The sequence below is a fragment of the Falco biarmicus genome, chromosome 19, assembly GCF_023638135.1.
Source record: "Falco biarmicus isolate bFalBia1 chromosome 19, bFalBia1.pri, whole genome shotgun sequence".
Taxonomy (NCBI): Eukaryota; Metazoa; Chordata; class Aves; order Falconiformes; family Falconidae; genus Falco; species Falco biarmicus.
This window is the reverse complement of record NC_079306.1, coordinates 4,617,634-4,640,971: the sequence shown is the minus strand read 5'-3', so window position 1 is coordinate 4,640,971 and position 23,338 is coordinate 4,617,634. Positions and strand designations below refer to the sequence as shown.

Genomic DNA, 23,338 nt, shown 5'->3' with positions numbered 1-23,338 from the left:
AGGGGGGGCGCAGGACTCGGGGGGGGGGGGGGGGGGGGGGGCGGCAGCCATCTTGGGGCCTGGCAAAGGCCTGGGGGCTGCTGCGAGGCCTCCGAGGCGCCAGGGCCCTGCCGGGGGCTGGGAGGGGGGGCCGAGGCGGGGGCTGCGCGGCCTTGCCCGGTACCGGAACCTGCCCCGCCCCCCCCCCCCCCCCCAAGTGGCGTCGCACTGGGCCACGTGCAGGCCGGTACCGGGCGCCACGTGGGCCGGGCGCGGGGCAGCTACGGCGGCCGCTGCGGGCCCAAATTCCCCCGCGAGCGGAGGCGGGTTGGGGGGGGGGGGGGGCGGGTTGCCCGCCGACACCGCGCGCCGCCGCGGTACCCGGATGTCCAGGCTCGGGGACCCATTAAAGGCGCCCCGCGGGGAAGCTGGGCGATTTTCCATTGGTGGAACAAAGCGCCAATCTTCGCCCCCACCCACCATTAAGAAGCGGGGGGTGGGCTCGGTGTGGAAGCGAATGGATTCGATTGGTGGGGCGTCGCGTCCGTCGTAGCGCCGCGCCAATAGGCATCGCGGCTAGGGTCGGGAGGCGGGGCGAGCGCGGCGGGGCCGCTGCCCAATCAGCGGCATTGTTTGTGGTGGTGCCGGCTGCGCTCCGCGGCGGCTGGTGGCTGCGGCGCCGCGTCTGCTCCGCCCGCCCGGCCCGGCCCGGCCCCGGCTCGGCCCCAGGGCCCCCCCCCCCCCGGCGCCCCCGGCCCCAAGGGCCGCGCCCCCCGAGCCAGGTGAGGGCTGCGGGGGCGGCGGGGCCGGGCACGGTCGCGGGGGAAGGGGTGCCGGTGGGGGCGGGGCAGGGCCCGGCCCGGCGGGGGAGGGGGTGGGGGCAGGGCTCGAGCTTTGAGGCGGGGGCGGGGGGGGGGCTGTATTTGGGGAGCAGCACCCGTGGGGCCTGGGGGCTTCTGCTGGCAGGAGGTAGAGCCTGCGGGTTGGGGGGGCAGAGGGCGGGGGGGAGCAGTGTCGGAGGGGGGGCAGAGCTCGGGGATTGGGGGCGTAGAGCAGAGGGGTTTGGGGGGGGCAGAGCAGAGGGGTTTGGGGGGGGCAGAGCAGAGGGGTTTGGGGGGGGCAGAGCAGAGGGGTTTGGGGGGGGGCAGAGCAGAGGGGTTTGGGGGGCAGGGAGGCAGAGCAGGGATTTGGGGGGGCAGAGCTCAGGGGTTGGGGGGCGTGGGGCAGAGCTCAGAGATTGGGGGTTCAGAGCAGAGGGGTTTGGGGGGGCAGAGGGGTTTGGGGGGGCAGAGCCCCCGCCTTCTGGGGTTGGCAGTGCAGAGTGTGTGGGGGGGTGAGGAGCTACAGAGGATTTTGGGGAGGGGGGGCTGCAGTCAAGCCCAGGGTTTGGGGGGCAGGCCCAGCCCTGGGGCATGGGCGGGGATACCCCGCGGTGAAGCGGGGGTGCTGGGTGTTGGCTCTGTGGGGCCGGGGGGGCCGGTCCCTGCCCGGGGGGGGCTGCCTGGGCCGGGGTGGGGCCGCCTGGGCCGGGGGGCGGTGGGGGTAGCAGGGGGTGGGCGCTGCCTGGCTGCAGGCCTGGGGTGCGTGGGGGGTCCCTGGGGCGGGGAGGGGGCAGCCGCCTCCCCCTCCCCAGGGCGGGGCGGGATGGCTGCCTCCCCATCACCTGGAGGGTCTGGGGGGAGCGGGGTCTGCGCCCCCCACCCCGGCGTTGGGTACCGCTGCTGGGTGGGGAGCGCTGGCGAGTGATGCTCTGATGGAGTGGCCCCCCCGATGGCAGGGTGTGTGTGTGGGGTGGGGGGGGGGGCTTGGGGCTGGCTGCTCCCCCCATCACCCGGGGGGACACCCTCTTTGTTCCCTCCTCTTCTGCCGGATTTCGGGAGCGATTCCCGTTTCCTTCTGCGATTCCCGTTTCCTTCTGCGTTGCCATCGCGGCGTTTCCCTCTTCCCTGGGGAGGGAGGCGATGGGAGCGGGTGATTGTCCCTGCCTCGCTTTGCTGCTGCTTGGGAAACCAGGTTTTCTGCCCTGCGGGATTCCTTCCTTCGCTCCCCCCCCCCTACCCCCCCACCCCATATTTCTTGGTGCTGCTTCCCCATGGCAAAACCAGGAGGGGGGCAGCCAGGAAAACTTTCACATCTCTTACCATGGAGCAGGAGAGTCCAGCAACTCCCTCCTCCTTCCGTGTGGGCAGCCCTGCCCGCACCCCTTCCCCTTTTACCCTGGGGGGGTGAAAATCTCGTTTCATCCCTCTGGCTTGGCGTTTGGAAAACTGGGCAATGTGCTTCCTCTCCCCTTTTGCCCAATTTCCCGAAAGATGAGTGTTGGAGGCGTTGAAAGGTGCTTTGCCTTCCCCTCGGCACCCAGGAGGGTCTCTCGGATGCTGGGGGGTGCAGTGCCAGGGAGGGGGGAGGAGAAGGAGGTTTGGGCACGCGGAGGGTAGCTGGAAGCAAGGAGGAAGAGCGACAGCATATGGATGCGATCGGATCGATTCGCTTTAGCTGCCTTTGCCTTCCTCGCCTTCTGTTTGCTGAAATCACCCTCGAAAAGGGTTGGGTGGGTTTTGGGTTTGTTTTTTCTTTTTTCTTTCTTTTTTTTTTTTTTTTTTTTTTTGAGCCTGCCTTGGCTGCTGACAGGCTGGAGGAGGAAGGGGGGGGGGTACGAGCCCGCGGGGAACGGCGTCCTTCTGGAAGAAGGTGTGGGAGGTTTTGACTCTTTTTATTTCTCGGTGTTCTTCAGTGGGGGTTGGGGAAGGATTGCAACAACAAGCGGTTCGAGAGGACGGTGGTTTGGAAGGTTGGCTACCGGCAGAGGAACGCATGCCTTCTCGCCGGGGAGCCAAGGGCTGGCCGGCTTTGTGCTGTCAGGGTGTGCAGGGAGACCCCCCCCCAGCCCCCTGACACGCTGGTGCCCTGCTCTGGCACATCACTGGGTTGTCAATGGCTCCAGGTACTCCTGTCACTGAGGGCAGCCGTGATTCCAGCTCCTGTGGGCATCGTGTGGCTGGCGAGGGGCCCGGTGCCCTCGGGGTGAAACGGCACCTTCACCGCGTTTGCACCTGATCCGAGATGGGGTTGGGGTCCCCTTGGATCGGGGGCCCTAGGGACCCTCCTGCCTCCCCGGGATTTAGGAGCGTGCCTGGAATTTGTTGCATTCCTGGTTCTCCTGGATGCATCGTTGGAGCTGCCGATTGCCCCGGCAGTGGGAAACAGCCATAAAGACCCGTGCCGGGGCCGGCGACCTGATTTCCGAGCCGTTAAGATCTCCAGCGCGAGGTGCAACCTTCGCTTTGGCGCTTTTCCTGATCACGAGGCTGCGTGAAACCGAATGTGACGTGCAGCTGACAGGGAGCATCCATCTTTGCAGCGCTGCGGTTTGCCCGTGCCGAGAGCGGCCTGGCTTCCTCTTCTGACGGCTAACGGTCCCTGCTCGGAGCATCCCGGTCCCTGCTCGGAGCATCCCGGTCCCCGCCATGTTCCCAGCCACTCTGGCAGAGCAGCAAGGGGATCGCTGCCTCCATTCAGATCTTTCTGGGTGGGGGAGAGCAGCAGCACCTACTCGGCAGAGTTAATTAAACTTAAGATGCTCTTGAAAGTGGTTTTTCTGCCAATGTTTTCTTCCGAGGAGGCAGCGCAGGGCTGGTGATCGGCCGCTGGCGGGATGCAGGGAGGGTTTAAAGGAGAGGAGCTTTCCCCATTCATTCACTCCGCTGCTTTCATCACTTGCTAGTCCCTTCAGCAGTTAAGGAAGAACAATCACCGAACCTTTTATTTTTTTTCCCTTTTTTTTTTTTTTTTTTTTTTATTATTTCCTCAGTAAATGACAATTCCCTGCGCTTTCTTCTTCCTCGCCCAACAACAACCCGCTCACCGACCCCTGGTCTTGCGGGAGAGGGGGGTTAAGGGGCCGCAGCCCTTCCACGTGGGATAACTCGCCCCTTTTTGGAAGCCAGCTGGGGTGCGCCTTTGTCTGGCGAGCGGCCCCGCTCGTCCCAGCTCGGGAGTCCTGTTGCACCACTCAGCTGTAGGAATCACCAATTTTTCAAACGTTTGGGCAATAACAAGAACTAGGGATGTGATGGCGGGGGGATAAAAAATCCCTGTTATTTTTACAACCTCTGATATTACCCCACAGAGGGAGACCTTTTTTTTTTTTTTTTTTTTTTTTTTTAAAATGGGCATGTGGTTCGGGTGGTGTTTAAAGCTGCCAGTGTGCGAGCGCCGAACGCGTGGCTCTGCGTCGTGTTTGTGCCGAGGCACCACAGCAAAATGTGTTGTGTTTTTCTTTTTTTAACACACACAGGAGAACAAAAAAAAAAAAAAAAAAAAAAGATTGGCTGTAAATCTAACCCCCGTGTAAAGCTATCCACCTCGTGCGCAGAAATTCAACCTATCAGGCCGTGCCACATGCTGCTGCCGTTTTATAGCGTTGGATCGACTGCTGGAAGATGGAGAAGAAACTTACTTTTTACGTGGAGCCACCGTGCCGAGACCTCACCGGTGCTTCTGCGTGGGCAGGTCGAGCGTGGTTTGGGGATCCGTTTCCTTCCGTAGCTCCGCGGGGCCGTGAGCGATCCCTCTGCGAGGCGCCGTGTTTTTGGGTTTTTGCCCGGAGACTTGTGGATTTCTCCTCCTTAATTTCCAGGTGGTTCGGAGGAGCCCGGTTACAGATGGCTGGGGTTTCAGGGTTTCATTTGCTGTGACTTTGTTGTTGTTGTTGTTGTTGTATGTAGGTTATTTTGCAGGGTTTTTTTGTTAAACACCACGTTTTGTTAAACGTGGGATGATATTTCACTGTTCGGTAACTTAGTTTGCAGCATCTCGGGGTGATGCACCAAGCGATGAGATGTTGCGATGAGCCTGCATTTCTCTCCTTCGCTGTTGCGCGTAGACTTCGAGTCGTTTCTTTTGATAGTTTCAGTATTTCAGGTGATATGGCTATTAAAAAAAAAAAAAAAGGAAAAAAAAAATCACAAATATTCTCTGCCTCAGCTGCGCTTTCTTCGGGAGGTTTCCGTGGAAAAGCGAGGAGCTGTGCTCGCACGTGTCCCTGTGGACCATCTGCCTGGGGAGAGGCTCGCTTTGCCACGGCGCGTACTTGCTGTGAGAGCTGGAGTTGAAGTGCTTATCTGGGTCATATGAAAAAGGGATATTCTATTTTTTAATTCTGGTTTTTTTTTTCCCCCCTAAAGAGCATGGCTCTGAGTTGGGACTTTGGCGAATACATCAGCTCGCCTGGTGTGAGGGTTGGGGCGGCTGATGAAGGCTGGAGGGCTGCTGGTGGCCTGGGGATGTGCGGTGACTCTTGTTTTCCTGCTTTTTTTTTTTTGTTTTTTGAGCTGGAAATGAATGGATGGAAGGTTTTATGAACCTTCAAATGGAGCCACACGCCCGGCACTGCCCCGGCGGTTGAGCCCGATGGTGCCTTTCCCCCCCCTCCCCGAGCGCTGCCAGCCCAGCGCAGCGTGCCCAGAAGGTGTCGGGAACACGAGCGTGCTTCCCTGCTCTCTCCCGGGCTTCCAGCTAAACTGGAAACCAGCCTTCAGACACCACCAGCGTCACGCGCCAAACCCGATTTGGAGAGAAATTACTTGGCGGGTTAATTGGGCAGAGGATGGAAGGCGCCGTGGCGGTGCCTGGCTCCAGCGATGGACGCAGCTCAGCCTCGGTGGGGCTATGGAGAGAAAGCGCCTTGGGCTGGGGTCTGGGGACCCCCAGGTGTTGGTGGGGGGGGTCATTTGGGCATCACAGGTCCCGTCCTCGAGCTGCACAGCTTTCTCATCGTGCATGCATTCCCTCGGAGGCATTCCTTGCCCTTTGCTCTCTCCCCTTCAGACGCCCCAAAGAACGGCATTAAGGATTTTTTTTTTTTTTTTTTTTTTTATGGAATCGAGGACAACTGAAGTCGTTTTCAGGATTTGGGTGATTTTTTGTCGTCGGTTTTCCCCCAGCGTGACCCACGTAACTGGGACAGTGAGCTCTGTGTAACGAAGGCAGGTGAGGTTCTGCCTCCGTTTGCTCGAGGTGCTGCTTCAAACAAAACTCAGCCGTGTTTTCCAGCAGAGCTCCAGCCCACGTGCTGGTAACGCTGCCCTAAGGTACAGCGGCTTCCTTGCTGCGACCGATCAGTCCCCTCCTGTCCCTTGTGCCAACCCAGAGTGGATAATTATCCCAGGTTGGGTGTTTTTAGGTTTGTCAAGTGCCTCATTGCAGGCACAGACCTGAGAAAGCTCATCCCCATCCGTGGGAAGCGGGTCGGGGAAGAGGCTACCATGCTAGGATTTTTTTTTATTTTTTTTTTTTTAATTCTCCGTGGTTTTCGTATAAATGGGGCATATCGCTTCTAATTGCTCGCCCTCAGCCCTCGCAGAGACGGGGTTATTTAAGATGTGTTGAGGAAAGGGGGATAACACTAAACTTCAGATCGCAATTAGTTTTGCAGCGCGGAATATTATCCGGTTATTTGTGATAATGGTATCCAGAATATGCCTGAAATCCTTCTGAAGACCAGCACCAGCATTTGGAATTTGGAGGGTGTGAGGAGAGGCGCTTTCAAGCCTCCTCTCTAAAATTAGACCCAAGACCGGCGCGGAGGAGTCTATAAAGAGCCTCGAGGGCTTTTTGCCGTGGAGCATCGACATGACCATTGCGCGTCGGTCCTGCGAAGCCGCATCCATTTTGTTTCATCCCGAATCAAAGCCCTTCGGTGCGGCGGTGGCAGCCGGTATTTCCAGATAGGTGGTGCCAGCTCCGCTGGAGCCGGGCACGTGCCGGGATGGCTTAACAGCCTTTCGCTGGATGGAGGCTGCTACTGCTCGGGTTTGAGCACGGTAATGTTGTGGTTGAACCCTGAAATGGCCCCATTTCAGGGTCCTGGTGGTGGATTAGGGCTTACAAGCCCTGCCTGGTGCCTGGAGGTTGGAGGAGCATCTTGCTGGATGATGGAAGGAGCTGCGAGAGGGGAGGGAGAGGTGTTCCAGGAGCGTTCAGGCGGTGTCAGAAAGCAAAAGCCAGAAAATTTTCTCGGTCTGGGCTGAAACGAGCTGTGCCCTCCCATCCCATGGCACGCCGGGGAGCGGCGAGGGCGGAGGGAAGGTGCCCTGTTGTGCCCGGAGGTGCTGGGGGAGCTGCCCCGCGCTGTCAGTTTCCCCCAGTTTATTGGGGTCCGTCGCAGCAGTTGGCGTGCTCGTAGCGGTTCTTTTCCTGCCTACGTTTGCCATGCCTGGTCTTTAAAGGCAAACCTGGCTGCTGTTGGATGGGCGACGGCGCGGTGCCGGTGCTGGGGCGGCTGCCGGAGCCGGGCGCTGGTGCCTTTTGGGTGCCTGTGTCCCAGCATCAGCTCAGTACGGCTGCGCGGGGGCCCGACGGTGCTGATCATGGGAGAGCTGGTAGCCCCGTGCCTTTTGGTGTGATGGAGGAGATAAAAATGCCTTAAAACATCCAGGTTGGGATCCTGTCGGGGCGGTGGTGGCGGTGCCGCTGGATGTGGGCTTCTGGGGGAGATGGTAGTGACCAGAAGCTCAAACCGCCTGAGGCTCAGGAGTGTGTTTTTCCAGAGTATCTTGGATTTAGGCCTCGTTTTCATTGAATCTCAGAAAACGCCTGCAGGAACAACCCTGTTTCTTTGGGATTAGACCTAACCAGAACCCATCTGTCACCGCGGGAAGAGGATGCCGCTGCTTACTGCCTGCTCTCCATCTCTTGGACCCACCGCTTCGGCTTCTGCCCTGCCCGTGGCTGGGAGCAGAGCAGCCCTGTGCTTTCACACCACAAAACATTTAAATCCTCCTCTTCCATTCTGGTTAACCCTTTGGTTCGATTTGGGGGGCTGGGAGCAGGGTCTTTGTCCCCAAACCTCCATAGAGAGAAATATTTGCAGGGAATAGAAACGCTTCTGCGTGTGGCAGCTCGAAGCGTTGCCTGTCCCCATCCGAGTCTTTCCCGGCTTGATGCCGTGGTCTGGGGAGGTCAGGGGTCTGCTGGGGAGCAACTGGGCACGTCCCTCCTCTTCCTGGGGTCCCAGAGGAGAGAGGCCGGACCTCTCCCCGCTGCCTCGGTGAGCTGGTGTGTTGGGATCAGGCTTTTTATCCTCCTCCTGCCAAGCCTGGATACCTTTTGGTTGCGTCCCCACCAGCAAGGGAGCAGATGGAAACGTGTTTTTTCAGGCTCCCAGCAAGGAAGGAGGACAGGTCTGCCTGAAACGCCTCTAAATCTGGCTCCTGCCCCCCAAAGCCATCCGCCCTGGCGAGGTGCTTTGGGGTGGGTGTAAGGCAGCTCCGGCTCCCTGCTCCCCTCCGGACCGTGCAAGAAGCTTTCCCAGCGGCATCCCGGCGTGAAGACTCGCAAAGCAAACGTGGGAGCTCTTGCTCCGCACCCTGGGGTCACATCCCCCCTTTCCAGAGCCGGGGAAGCTCAAGGAGAGGTGGATAACCCGAAATCCTCCTGCCGGCGAGGCTTTCGCTGCTGACAAGTTCAGGGTTTAACAGTTTGCTTGTCTCTCTTTCTTTTTCTTTTCCCGGCTGCCTAACGCAGTTTGGAGGAGAAAGATACTCGCTTGAATGAATTATAAAACTTGTTTCGCTGCAGTGGGTCTTCATTTTTCCTTTTGTCTGCAGCAGAGTCACTGTTTGAGTAGAATAAAATTAACTTCGTCCCTGAAAAGACAAAAGAGCTGAAACTCCTTGCTGCTGAGAGGAGCGGAGGGAGGGAGGGGGCAGGACATTATCTCAAAGGCCCCATGTGCTTTTGCCAATCATAATGTTTTGGGTGTTTTTTTGTTGGGTTTGTTTTGGTTTTTTTTTATAATCTAGAGTTTTAAATTTTAAACACTTTACCATTTTCAAATGGTTCTTTTATATAGAAGTTTTTGCTCTGTTTTCCCAGTCAGTCGCTGATAGGCGTGAAACGGAAACAACCAATGTAAAGTTAACGAAGCCGCAGCATCGTTACAAACACCTACAGGTGTAGCAGTGCCTCCGTCTGCGCGCCGGCAGCTCCCCGTGCTTAGCGAGGGACTGAGATGTTGAAGGGAAAAAAACCTCCTTGTCCTTTTCCCAGGACTGCGGAGCCAGTCGCGCAGGGTAATGTTAGGGTTTGTGCTGTCAACCGTTTGTGAAAGTTGGATCGCTGCCTTGGTGAGGTGGCTGAGTGGAGGTCCGTACCAGGCCTTGGGGTGGCTGGAGATCTGGGTGTCAGCTGAGCTGCTCCCAGTTTACTCCCAGTTTAAACCCACCCTTTAGATGGCGCTTAGTAGCGATGACGCGTGGCAGCGAAGATGCTGCTGCCGTAACCGGACCGAAGCCGTCTGCTCCTCGAATGCGTCTGTGAACGCCCCGCGCAGCTCTGTCACCAGCCAGATGATGCTCTTTAGATATTTGGTTTGTTTGTTTGTTTTTAAAAGGGAATTTTGAGTGAAAGGAAATCAATCAGAGAGATGCAGACTTTCAGAGAGTTTCAAAATGGTTGCTTGGTAATCGTCCCTTGTTGTTGGAAGTCCAAACCTAATGCATTTTCCCGTTCTATGAATCACTCCTTAACTTGCTGCTTATTAAAGTCCCTGATTCCAATTTAATCTTGGAGACCTGACAATTTTAAATACCTACTAGTGCAGCCTGAGCCCGATTTGGCATTTCAATAGCTCATTGTTTTAGTCCCTGCAACAATTTTTGACAAACTGGCGGCCATGCAGAGGAAAGCGACACTTGGGGCTCCGTGGCCGGAGTCTCCGTGTTTGATTCGGAGCCACAGGTTTAATGTAACGCTGCATGTTCGGTAGCCCTGGGAAGACACGTGTCTGCTGAAATAGGAGAGAGACACTAACGGACTTGTTTTTAGAGGGATGGCTTTAACAGAAGATCAGCTCTAGAATTTCTTTACCGTTTTAAAATAACATCCCTTCTGGGCTCAGCTGTATCTAGTCGGTGTGTTTCGCGGAGATTTGGATAAATGGAAGGAACGACGGGTCGGGAAGCTTGCTGCAAGCCACACAGGGTGTCTTAATTAATTGCTGGGTGGCATATGGTGGTTTTGGGTGCTTCTCTTGGTGTGCTGGGGAGCCCGTTTTCTCCGTGCCTTGCAAATGGGGTTTGGCTGGACCACCACCACGCCTGGACTCCTCGCTTTCTCTTCCCTGGATGAGCTTGGTTGTTGTTTCGCTCTCACGCTGCTATCTTTACGCTGATTGTCCTTGCTTTACTCTCAGTTTGCTGCTCCAAAATAAGGTGGACTCAAAGTGCCGCTCGCTAGTTTGACGTTTCAGCGCTGAAAACAACCGGACTGGGAAGCCGGCAGCAGCTGGACACGGTTAGCTTCCCCTGCGTTGTGAGGATAGAAATAGGACTGCCGGCCGTTCGCTTCCCGGTGGGATAGCGCTGCGATGGAAGTACCGTGGTGCGGCGACCGGTCTGTTAAAATGGCCACGGAAAGTGAGCGAGGGGAGCCGACCTGGGCACGCACTGCAGAATCCGAAGGAGATCAGTCAAAGGATGGATCCGAGCCGTGGTTGTGCGGCGTTTTAGGGAGAATTGACCATTTCGGAGGGGTTAACCCCAGACCTGGACTGGATTTAGGTGGCAGGGTTGTGCCAGCGGGGACTGGCCCATAGAATGTGAAATAACTGCGTTACCTGGAGGCCATCCTGGTGGTCTTTTCCCCGTGAACGTTGTTCTGCTCCGTGGGAGTTTGCTGGTGAAGCCTTGTTAACCCTTGCCTTGAGATGAGCGGGCTTTGAAGTTGTATCGAATGGCAAAATTAAAAAAAAAAAATAATCATTCCTTCCCTCATGTAATCATCTTCCAGTTCGACCAAAATATTTTTCAAAGTACTCGTCGTTAGTCTGAAGCGGCGTTACAATGATGACAGTCATCTGCTTGCTATTAGCTAATGAGAAGGAAGGAAAGAAAATCCAAAACCATCAAGAGGAGGGGATTTGATCCAGGAACCCTCTGTTTTGGAGGAGAAGAGGCAGCTTGGGTGACAGATGTCTAACCGAGGGACGGCACAGGTGGGGAATAAGCAATGAGGGAAGAGATGAGTCCTGTCGAAGCCCACCCTGGCCCCGCTGCTTGCTTGGCTGCAGAAGCTGTCCTGTGCGGGTCCCGCTCCGCTGGGGACTCTCCGGCACTCCCCAGCACCACGAAGAGCAGTTGCGACCCATGGGACTGCTGTTTGTGTTTTATTTCCCCCCCAGAAAAATCATTCGTAGAGATTTATTGTGTTGGATGTGTTGATGTGAAGTAGCAGCGGCAGGGACGCGGGTCTGTATCCTGATGGGCGTTTGGGTTCCTCGTGGAGTCTCGCCTGGAGGCTTCAGCGCGGGGTTTAGGCACCACGGAGGAGCGATGCCGCCCGGCGTCCCCATCCCCGAGTGCCACGGGGACAGCACCGCTCTCAGTGGACGACTTTGTTACGGCTGTTCTTAACGTTTATACCGCCGGCAACGGTCTGTTGTGGGATGTTTAGTTCTGCTTGAATTTTAAATTTGGTAGAAGTGTTGTCATTAAACCTTTTTCTCCTCCCCCATCGACTATCATGATAGTCACTGCTCCTCGGATCGCGGGCTTTCAGCTTGTCCTTCGTGGAACGGGACGAGCCTCCCTGCCGTCTTTGTGTTGGGCGTCTTGGGGGCTCACCCTCGCTACCAGCCTGTGCCTTCAAGCCCACCTGTTGCTCCTCCTGTCTTACACCCTCCTCCTGCGCTGTTAAACGCGATGGGCTCGTCGCCTGTCCCCGCTGCCGCGACCGTTACCCAATTTTGTTCCTGATTTTGGGGTTGTGGCACCGGCCCGGTGTGTGGTGGGCAGGTTGTGGGCTAAATCTGACCCTGCAGCGCGTTCGTCCTGTAACCAGTGACTTTATAATTCAAACTTCCCAAATATTTCATCCCGATAAATTAACTCCGGGCAATTGCATCCTACTTTTCTGGTCGGCTGCCTCTTTCTTACTTTCCTGATTAGTTACCTGGGAAGGCTTGAAGGTTTGCCGCCCTGCCACCCGTCCTTTGTGCATTACGCGTAAGAATCGCTGCAAAAACATAAATGCAGGGAGGATGGGGACTTCTGGGCTAATCACCCAGCAGAGCGGATGGGAATGGGGCGAGATTTCTCAGCGATGGATCACCTGCAGATAATGAATTGGGTTCGGGAAACAGAGCCGCATAAAAGCAGCTATTGTTAGCACTTTTGCAGACTTCGTCAAAGGCCTTTTTAGACTGGAAATAGAAGCACCCAGAGGATGGGTCCTTATGAAAGGACCCTAAAATTCAATTAAAATGAACAGTCCAGTGATGTTTTACCAATACCTTTCCCCATCCTGGCCGCAAAGATCTTTCAGAAGCCTTGCAGCAGTGGGATAAAGGACAGGGCAGGAGGAGAGATGTGAGGCATCTTCAACCACCCCTCGTTTGTTGGGAACGGTTTCATCTCTGCCGAATCTCTGCCTGCCTTCAAACAAGGATGAAAGGTCTGGAGGAAGATGGGGAGTATGAAAAAAGCGTGAAACGGGCCTAAAAAAAAATAAAATAAAATAACCGGAGAATGGAAGTGGCTGAGGACACGCTGAAGAAACTTTTTGCTGCGGCGGGTTGATGTCGCTGGGGAGGTGAGACGGAGAGGTGTAGGATGGAGCTTGCCCTAGGGGGAACCATTGGAGGTGGTGGTGATGTTCCTCTGAAGAAATTCCAAGCTGCCAGGCTGGGCAGAGCCTCCCTGTGGTGTCCGGGGAGGTGAGTACCGGTGCGTGGACACCGAGCATCGTACCGGCTCCCTGCAGGGGGGCTGAATTTCAGCTGTGAAGACCCGGGGCTGAGGACACGTTGCTCAAGCGTGAGTGTCGAGGGACGTTCAGCAAAAGCATGTCAGTTCTGGGTTTTAAATGAGGAGGGGGTCGGCTCTGTCGATAACGGGACTCAAGCAGCGTTCCGGTCAAGGTAACGGCGGTCTGCGGGGGGAGAGGAGAACCGGTGCCGGGATGTGGGCAAGGTGGCAGCCCCCAGCCCCGGCCGAACCTGAGCTGCATTTCCCGGGTGTCACCGTGTAGGGTTTTTTTTCCTGGGATTGACCAAATGCAGTGCAAGATGAGTGGTTGCTCCCTGGGAGAAGCCCCACTTGCCCCGCTGCACGTGGAGGGGGGCCGTACCCCCCAGCGATGCCCAGCTGACCGCGGCGCATCAGCGGCTGCAGGTTTCTTCGTGCCGTATGGAAAAGAGCGCTTGCCTAACGTGACACCTTTTTCCCCTGAGACCCCAAAACACGTCATTTCTTTGAGCGGAACCTCAGGATTTTGGAAGATTAGCAGCCGTAATGCCCTTGGGCTTTTTCTTAAAAAAAGACTATTTTACCCAATTTCTTATTCCGCGCTTCTCCCGTGACCTGCCACCCAGTCCGCACGTTTTCGCTGGACGCAGCCTGGAAACACATCTTATCGGGGCCCAAACTACCACCTCATTAGTTTATAAATCTCGGGTAAGTGCCGTGTAATTAAAGCCTGATTAGTTATTTCCCCTTTTGTAAACGAAATTGTTCCATTTTATCTAATAAAGGCGAACGCGGGTAGTACCAGTGCTTGGAGTGGCAGTGGAACTCTGCTTAATTACCAGATTCTGTGCAGCCCATAGGTTGACTAAATACACGATAGTTACTGGGTATTGTAGATTACATGGTTATTTGTGTGCTCTGTAATAGCTTTATTTTTAGAAGATGATTTGATAAATGCTTACAGCATGTAAACCCAGTGAAACCTGCGCGCGCGATCTCGGCAACAAAAAGATGTAGTTTGTGAGTCGGTCACTTCTGCTCGCTTCGCGAGGAAATTAAGCGTAGTGCTAAGCTAATGACGTGCGGGGAACCTCTCCAAATTGACGCTAGTGCTCTCGTTAACCTTTGATTAGCACCATCTTGTGATTTGCAACCCAAAATGGAAGGTTCCCGTTCTGTCAGCAGTCTCAGCTGCCCGGGCACGGTGGAGACGCCGGTTCCTGCTCCCCGTTCAGCGAGGCCGGGGTTGTGCTGGGATCCGGGGTGATGCGTCCATCCACCAGCTTTGGGAGACGCCTGAACTGGCTCGTTAACGGCAGGGGGTTGAGGCTGGACCCGTCTTAATGAAGGATGCCACGTGGGGTGGGGGTGAGCCCTGGGTCTCTCCCTTGGGGTGGGAACTTGAAATGGTAAAATAGGAGGAACGGTAACACGTGTTGGAGGTGCCTCGTGGAAAGGATAAGGTTGTTGGGGGGAAAAAAAAAAAATATCTGTTCCAAGCCTTTTAACCTGTTTCTGGACACGTGTGCGTAGACCCTTGGGTAGGGTGAGCATCTTCGCTTTGGTGGCAGGCTCCCTGCCTCTCGGCTTCTCTGTTCTGGCTTGCAAAGGCAGGGGAATATTGGTTTTATTTCTGCTTTTAGCATAAAGACACTGAATTCGCTCATTCCGGTTTTACAAAAAGCTGTTGGGCTCAGCAGGGCTGGGCTGAGGTGAATGTGAATCGCTTCTGTCCTCGGTGCTTTCAGAGGAGCTGCGTGGTGGACGCTCGAAAGGCACGTTAATTCCTTTAATGAAGCCTCAAACTTGTTGTCGTTACCGCTGTGTTTCATCTTCACCCGCTTGCTTCCAGCCCTGGGCTTCAGGGCGCCCTTGCCTTCGTGCCGCGGCGTCCCCGCCACCAGCCAGAATCCTGCCAGATCCCTGCCGGAGGAGGGAAGGTGATGCCAAAGCCACTGGTGGCGGTTTTGAAACCATCCAGGTGTTTGAACCCAGGTGTTGGTGGCTGCTCCGCTCCAGGCTCTGCCAACCAGGGGTGGGAGATGCTCATCCCACCAGCAGGGATGCGGTCCACCCTTGTGGACCTTCGCCCGCATCCCTTGGCGTTGCCGCGAGGGGATGGAGAGGATGCTTCGACGCCTTTCCCCTACGGCGGGGTGTACATGCTATGGCCCTGTGTGTGCCGGCTTGGGCATGCGGAGCGTCGAGGGACCCCCGAGCGTTGCTTTCGGGAGCGAAACGGTTAAAATACCATCAGAGGAAAGGAGCTCTCATGAATGAAGACAAAGTTTGGCGGGGGGCCAGGGGCTGCTGGCGGCTGGGGGGGGGCGGGGGGTGGCGGTGGGAGGGGGCGGCAGCCAACTGACTCTTATACCACAACCCACTTTAAAAAAAAAAAAAAAAAAAAATTTAAGAGATAATTCCATGTCCTGAGGTTACAAACCGGCTGCAACTGGTTTTTTTTTTTTTTCTTCTTTTTTTTTTTTTTTTTTTTCCTTTCTTTTTCCCTGCCCCGCGAGGCATCATGGGTAAAAGTAAGCATCCCCCTTTTCTTTTGTTTAATATAACAGTACAGCGCATGATTGGCAGGGAAGTGCCCGTTTTGAGACAGGGTTTCTGCAGGTCCCTGGAGGGGGATGGCACGCGGGGCCGCCCATGCTCTTCCGAGAGGGCTCCTCGTAAAAAAACCTTGGCTCTTCCTCGCCCTCCTCTCCCCCCTTCCCGCTCCGCCGTCCCCGCTCCCTGGCTCTCCCGTCCCCCCTTCCTTTCTCCCTAATTTTCTTGACAACTAGAGGAGGCAGCAGGAATATTGTACCTGTAAGTATTCTTTAGACTGTCCTTTTTTTTTTTTTTTTTTTTTTAAATTTTTTTTTTTTAACAGACAAAAGGCTCTTTATGGATTATCGGATCTGCTTTTTCTCTTTTTTTATTTTTTTTTTTTTTTAACCATGAGTTTGGCAGCTAAATGTAATGTCTTTACAGAATATTTTAAGGAGAAAACTAGCACTGTTGCTTGTATTTGCTGTTGGAGTGGTTCCCTTCCCCCCCCCCCCCCCCAAAAAAAAAAACAACCACCAACCCACCTCTCTCCAGGCTCCAACCATCGCTATTCTGCCGGAATTCCTAAATCCGACCCTCCCCGTTCTACTGCTGCAAGGCCGATCTCAGGTATTAAAAAAATAATAATAATAAATTTTTTTTCTTTTGTCTCTAGCGCTCATGCTTTGCTGTAACAGCACCACCCCCCTTCCCCTTCCATTTTATTATTTGATTTTTTTTTAATTTTTTTTTTTTTTTTTTTTCCGCTCCCGGCCCCGGCCCCGCGGTGGCCGCCAGCTGACGGGCGCGCGTGGCCGGCGGCCAGCGCGCAGGAGCGTGCGGCGCGCACAAAGGCAGGGCCCGCAGTCGAGGAAATCGCGGCGCATTATATAAGGAAGCCTGCGTCATGCTCAGCCTGACGGATGGGGAGGAGAGGTGGAGGAGGACAGAGGCGAACGCTCCCCTTTCCCCCCCTCCCTTCATTACTATTATTTTTTTAATTAACTGACCGGTTCGTTGAGGGTGGGCAGCGCTTTCCCCAAATCGTGCCATCGCAGCCAAATTCCCCATAAAGCAGGACGAGTATTTTTTGTATATATATATATATTCCCCTCCCCCCCTTCCTATTCAGGGGCAGAAAGCGGCTTTTTTAAATTTTTTTTTTTTTTTCCTCCTCCCCATCTGCCACAGGCTAAAAATGATTTTACGGGGTAAGGTGTAATGGTTGTGGCAGCCCTGATTACCTCCTAATAAATTAACTTTGTTAAAAATGCAAACTTAGGAGGGGAGGGGACAGCAGCACTTTTGCTCCTCACCACTCGGTTCGTTCTCTGCAAAACTCCACCCGGGGCTGCTCTGAGCCGGACTGGGGGTCTGGGGTGGGGGTGGGGGGGGTCCGGGTTGTGTCCCCCCAGCCCTGCCCCCCCCCAGCCACGGGTATTTTATCCAGCGAGACGGAGTCGACCGGGAAGTTGCGAGGTGGCTGTACCGACCGCCGGCGCTTTTTAGAATTTGCAGACAAATATTTTGGCTGATGGTTTATTAATTGGCTCGGTGGATGGGGCTCTGCTTTGCTGGGGGGAGGCGAAGGAAGCCGGGGGGGGGGGGACACGACACACACCCCGGTGTCTCCCACCGCTCGGGGCTGGGGATGGGAAACAGCCGAACTGTTTAATGAGTTTGCGCCGAAACGACTGTAAGAATTTACAGTCTGCTGCAACCGAGAGACAGCTCCCCGATCCTGTCGAAAACTAGCCTGACGGTTTGTCTTCTAAAATATTTTCTTTGTCTTATTTTCATCCTTCTTCCCCTCCCCGTGCATCTGCACAGCAGGGAGAAACCTGGCTTAACCCCCCGATTTATGAATGGCTCTCCCTTTTTTTTTTTTTTTTTTTTTTTTTTTTTTACGCTCGGTGGATTTTTTTTTAAAGGCTGTCAGCTCTTTTCTCTTTGTTAAGGCTGGAGTTAGGGCTGTGTGTTTCTTTAAAGCCTCCTGCATGTTCTGCTCTCGATAAAAATCGCCACGATAAGGACCCTACGTATTTTTCCTTCTTACCTGCATCAAAATTCCTCCACGGGGCTGTAGCGTAGTATTTCTCTTCGCGGCTCGCACAATCATCCGAGCCCGGCGTAGGATTTCTTGACAACTTACAATCTGTAGCATCAGGATTCAAAGAGCGGCACGTTTTTATTCGAGAGCGGGTGGTTGGGTTGGGTTGGTTTTTTTTTTCATTCCCCCCCCTCCCCCCCCCCCTTTTTTTTTTTTTTTTTTTTTTTTTTTTTTTTGCATCAGCGTTCTTGCCGATCTCTCTTCGGACCGCCGAGCCGTTAAGTCATAATTACCTTTTTAGGTTATTATCCTTTTTATAGTATTGTATGGAAATGCTCGTCTTGGGAGCCAGCCATTTTGTGTGTGCCGTGTCGAAATGCATTTTACGACGTCGAACGTCGGTTTGTGTTCAGCCTAGATGGAAGCGAAGGCGTCGGAGCGGTGCATGTGCCGGGCTCGGGGCAGCCCCTAGACGTGGTGTTGCATCCCACTGTACCGGCAGGGCTCCGGACAAGGAGCCCAACGGGGTGGACGCTGCGGGTCGCCGGTGGGCTACGGCGTCTTTTGAAGCGTGCGGGGGGGATTGTGCCGCTCGGGGGTGCCCACACGGCTTTTGGAGCACCTTCAGGTAAGTCGGACCTCGCCTCCTCTGCGCGGGTAAATGCCGGTCCCGCTCCCGAGCCGCGACGGGCAGGGCTTGAAGCAGCTTTTATTCCACCGACTTGAGTTTTTAATATATAAATAGCGGCGTGGTTCGCGGTGTTTGGAGGGACCAAGATGGCAGAGCTGCTTGGAGCACCGTCGCTCTCCCCGGCACCACTCGGGCGTTGGGTCCCCGCGAGCGTCGCGGGTAACGTGGGGGCGTTGGGGTTTGGGTGCTGCTGCAGGTGCCTGAGCTGCCGAGTCTCTTCCGTGCGATCCCGTGCGTTATCAACGTGTTTGCTCTGGGAATCCAACCCCTTCGCCTTCTTTGCACTAACGCACCCCCCGCTGTTTCTGAGCTGCGTGTGAAGGTGCTGCTTCCCCTCGGGTTTAACTTGGGGGGGGGGGGTACCTGCATCGTTTTGGAATCCCTCCTCCCAGCAGGACTTATTCCCAGCATCTGGTGGGAAGCTGGAAGCAACGCCGAGCTGTCGACGGAGGCGGGGTCTGCCGCTCGGGCGGTGGGAGGGCAGCTCTGCGACCACCGGCTTCCCTGGGTGCTTGGGGTCTGCTTGCTTGGAAGAATAAAAAATACTCCGTTGGGATTTATTGGTGGCTGGAGGATGGCATCCTTCTAGTTGATGATGGCGCCTGGACGCTGCTCTTGCCCACGTGGGATGCGGGGGATGCTCTGCCCTCCTGGACCACGTCACGTAGTCCGCCGTGGAGATATCGCTGTACGTCTCTCCTTCCCGATCAGGCTGGGAGAAAAAGCGTCCTCGTCTGTTGGAGCGTCGTTCAACTCTAGTGGTCCGTCCATGTGGATGGAATCACGCTGCGCTTGGGAAGAGTAGAAATTAATCTTTTCTAGAAAACAGCCCTTCTCAAAGGGTTTAGCATGCGTCTGGTCTCCTGGGTTGCTGCAGGTGCCCGCCTGCCTGCGTTCCATCCTTGGATGGTGCCGACTTGTGCCCCTCCGCTTCTCCGCACCCAAACTCTGCCGGTAACGTTTGCAAAGGGCTGTGCGATCCCGTTCCTCCTCTGAGCGTGACCAGCTTGCTTTTCCTACGGCCCTCCTCCTTCCTCCTAGCGACCCGCTTGTCAGCGGGGAGGATTTTCCTCTCCTGAAGGCTCATCCGTAAACGTGCGTGCAGGAGATGCACACGCCGTCGCTCCTGCAAAATTTTCAGCGCCTGACTGTGACGTGCTCCATGCTTAAGGTGGAGTGGGGTCAGTGCTACGCCGTCGCGAGCAGCCTGGCTTTCCAGCCAGGATCATCTCTGGAGATGAACTACCCCGAGCCGCTTCCTCGCCACCGGGCTCACCCTCACGATGAGCGTTGAGCGTCCCAGCGGGCTGGATGGAGCTGCTGTGAGCTGGGGAGCGCTGCGAGCATCCTGAACCAGCCAAGGGCTGAAAGATGGGTGCTTCGTCCTCCAAGAGGGACCTGCTGGGTCGGCACTGGCTCCTCGGTGGCTGTGGGCTGGCTGCGTTGCCCTGGGGCTGCGTGGTGTTGAGCAGCAGGTCCAGGTAGGGTTATAAAGGTGACTTCTTCCCTGGATGGTGAAGAACAAGAACAGAAAATGCGCGATTGGCACGTGGAGCACATCCCTTCGCTCGGCACTGCCAGCCCGTGGTGCGCAGCACATCCTCGCCCTTCTCCTCCGCGGAAGACAAGCGGCTTGGCAAGGAGCAGAGCAGGCAACAGGTCTGGTTTATCCTTTTATTTTCTTTCCGTGCTCCCTTGGAAGCGGGATCCCAGCTGAGCTCTTCCAGCGCTGTCGGCTGCCCCTGTGCAGCGGCTCCGCTCGCAGTTACTCCTTGTGCTGCTGGAGCAGGGATGAGTTAAGGAAACTGGTTGTTACTGGGCGTGGTGGAACTGGGGAGACTGTGTGTCGCTGGAGGAAGATTTTCCTTTTAAGAAATGTCAGAGGAGATCTGGTGTAGAGCCCGTCTTGCCTCGGACGCTTGTGACGGCGGCCAGTATAAACGGCTTCGCAGGAAGGCAGGCAGAGGGCTGCCAGGAGGGTCATGCTGCAAAAAGTTTTAGCCTCGACTAGTTGGGAGAGGAGGCGGCTCGGGGATCCCTCGTGGGTGGATCTGAGATCCCTTGTGCAGAGTCTGGAGTGGAGGCAAAGAGGAGGCTTTGCTCTTGCCTGGCCGGGGATGGAGCATCGCAGCGTGTCCGTCTCGGCTGTCCATGCTCGGTGTGGCTGATGCTGCCTGGAGCGTGGCTGGCAAGCTCCAGGCTCCAGCCCAGTAAGCTCCAGCCTGGAAAGCTCAAGCCCCGGAGGCTCCAGCCTCTAGCCCAGTAAGCTCCAGCCTGGCAGGCTCCAGCCCAGTGAGCTCCAGGCTCCAGCCCAGTAGGCTCCAGCTCAGCAAGCTCCAGCCTGGCAGGCTCCAGCCCAGTGAACTCCAGGCTCCAGCCCAGTAGGCTCCAGCTCAGCAAGTTCCAGCCTGGCAGGCTCTAGCCCAGCAAGCTCCAGCCTGGAAAGCTCCAGCCCAGCAAGCTCCAGCCTGGAAAGCTCCAGCCCAGCAAGCTCCAGCCTCCAGCCCAGTAAGCTTCAGACCAGTGAGCCAGGCTCCAGCCCGGCGAGCTCCAGGCTCCGGCCCAGTAAGCTCCAGCCCGGCGAGCTCCAGGCTCCGGCCCAGTAAGCTCCAGCCCGGCGAGCTCCAGGCTCCGGCCCAGTAAGCTCCAGCCCGGCGAGCTCCAGGCTCCGGCCCAGTAAGCTCCAGCCCCGTGAGCTCCAGGCTCCGGCCCAGTAAGCTCCAGCCCGGCGAGCTCCAGCCCAGTGAGCTCCAGGCTCCAGCCCAGCGAGCTCCAGCCCGGTAAGCTCCAGCCCGGCAGCCGGAGGCAGCCTCCAGCAGTGGTGGCGTGATCTCCATGTCGTGGCCTTGACCTCGGGCTCCTCGCTTGGACTCCTGTGAGAACGGAGAAGCGTAGGTTGCACCTCCCGGGCTGGATCGCATCCAGAGGTAGAAACGGGAGGATTTGTCTGGTGTCTCCGCTCGCAGCCTCCCTCTTCTTGGCTCCGGGGGAGCCTTGCTGGGTGGCTGCTGGGTTTTTTTCTAAGGCTTTTCCTTCTGGGTGCTGCCAGCCCTGGCTGGGTAGGTAGGATGCTGCAGGAGCTGCCGTTGCCTTTCAGCTTTGCTGTGCGTCCGCCCGTTAATTGCAACCCGTTGATTAGTTCTGGAGGGTCTGAGGCCACCGGGAACAGGGGCTGGAGGGCGCGGTTGGTCGCGTAGGAGTCGAGGAAGGCGAAAGTGTGGGTTAGCACCATGGAGGAGCCCTGAAAGAAAGACGAGGAAGGGGTTGTAACCTCTCGGGGTTCCCTGAATAAACTCGAGTTGAAATCAGCTTCGGTTGCTTGGTCCCACCTTCATCAGGTGAACCTCAGAGGATATTTCTCCATGCAGGCTGTGCATTAAGAACCAGCTATATCCCGTCCCCAGCTATACTTGCTTCTCCAGTGTAATATTCATTTTTTTAGCCCAACTCACTTTTTCCAGCTTTTAAAATAGTTTTGTCGGTTTTGTTGTTGGGTTTTTTTGTTGTTGGGGTTGTTGTTTTTTCTTTTTTTTTTCCTTGTGGGTGCTGTATCAAATATAAATGGAAAATTGGGCTGCTGCTTTGTTTGTCTGGGAATGGCAAACCTGTCTTTCGAGCACTGGAGAAGTAAAACCGCCTAAAGGTAAAGGACCGTACAGAGGAGCGCATGATGCTGGAGCTGTTGCCTGCCTTGCTCCCGACTGTGCTGACGGCGGCATCGGCACAGATGGGCACGGGGCTGTGACGCTCTTGTTTCCTCGTGGAACAACGTGCCCGTGGTGTCAGCCGTGGGGATGTCGGGGACCAAAAATGAAGGTGAGCCTGGGAACCGGTGACGCTGGAAACGCGTGGCTCGACCCAGAGGGGCTGCGGAGGGGAGAGCACTGGGGCTTGTAAGCTGGGAGGGGCTGGGGGGACTGGATGGTGCTGGGGCAGAGAAGGAGGTTTGAGCGTTGAATTTGGGGACCCGGAGTCTTTGGGAAGAGGGTCTGCGCGCCGAGGGACGGCGCCTGGTGGAGGAATTGCTGTCGGTGGAGAGAAGGGAGCTGGGTGCTGCCTGCCCGCCGGCTGGGCTGCAATTCCTAGAAAGCGTTTTCACTCCGACAGCGGCCGGTCCGGTCTTGCTGATGGCGCTGCGTTTCATCTCTCACGTCCCTGCGTCGTGGGGGGCTGAGCAGGGCGTCCCCTCTGTCACTTCCTCCCTGGGAGCCCCTGAAATGCCAGCTCTGATCTGACACCGGCTTTTCTTTTTTTATTTAGTCGGGAAAGCTTGCTCACCTGCCGAGCTGCAACTGGAGATGCTTACAGCCTGTATCAAGCCCAAAACAAAACACGTTCTGTAGCTCTTGTTTCCCCCTGCGGGATTTTGCCACCATTTGAGAATTTTCTTTCCATTATTATTATTATTGTATTTTTAAAGTAAAGTTCCTTAGGGAAGAGAGAGAAGGGAGAGCCTGTTTCCTGGGATGTGCCAGATCTCCAGGAGCGTTTTGCTGGAGGGAGGCGAGTCTGGATGGTCTGGTTTGTGCTGTGTCGGTGAGGATGTGCCGACGTGCCCGTTGCCTCCCGTCCTTCAGGTGTGACTCGAGCACACCCACGTTGGCTGCTGCAGCTGAACGGCATCGCTCGCTGTGCATCCCTGTAGTGTGGTCCTGTTCCTGTCTGGTTTCTTCTGAAAAGTGGCTAAAATTCAGAGGTGTGGGGGGAAAAAAAATCTGTTCTTGCTTAGTTTATAATCCCAGATTGCTGACAGGGAGATGCTCCACAGCCAGTCCTTGCTCGTGAGTCAAACTGGAGATATCTAATCTCTGCTGGTGGTTCGGGTTGCGGTGGCACGGAGCGGGGCCGGTACCGACGTTCGTGGCTGGCTGACCTTCAGACTCGCTGAACAGCTCGTGGTTGGAAGAATTCCTGCTCTTGGGATGAAGCTGAGTGCTATCGCCTGGCTTGCCCAGTTCAGCCGTCGAGGTGCCCTGGAAATTCCCAGGGCTCCCAGGAACGCTGCAGTTTCTCCCCTCCCCTCCCCCATCCTCGCAGCTGAGTGCTAACGCTGAAGGGCCCCATTCAATAAAGAATCTGAAGCCTAATTTAGTTTTTATTGAAGCTGGCTGAAAGTGCGTGCTCCTTACCAAGCCTGGAAAGCCTCCTTTTGAAAGGATTAAATAGTTGTGGTACCTGTTTCTGATAACAGCGCTTTTGATTTGTTTCTAGTCCCGAAGCCACTCACGGTAAGGGGGAGGGCGTGTGGAAATCCTGCAGATCCCAGCTCCTTGCGTCTCCTCGCGCCGGGGTTTCATTCATGGTTTGCTGGGTCCTCCCTCCCTGCAGCACGGG

General features: G+C 55.9%; 1 protein-coding gene across 3 annotated transcripts in view; it reads left to right on the top strand.

Moving 5' to 3' along the window:
- The first annotated feature begins 606 nt into the window (after positions 1 to 606).
- Positions 607 to 23,338, top strand: part of GATAD2B (GATA zinc finger domain containing 2B) — a 42,472-nt gene continuing 19,740 nt past the window's right edge. Inside the window, exon 1 of one of the 3 annotated variants that reach the window (XM_056321785.1) lies at positions 607 to 761. The gene's annotated coding sequence lies outside the window, so the exon portion shown is untranslated. Of the gene's footprint in view, positions 762 to 15,320; positions 15,543 to 23,338 lie in introns of those variants that run through there. The other 2 variants (XM_056321786.1, XM_056321787.1) reach the window with 2 other exon arrangements.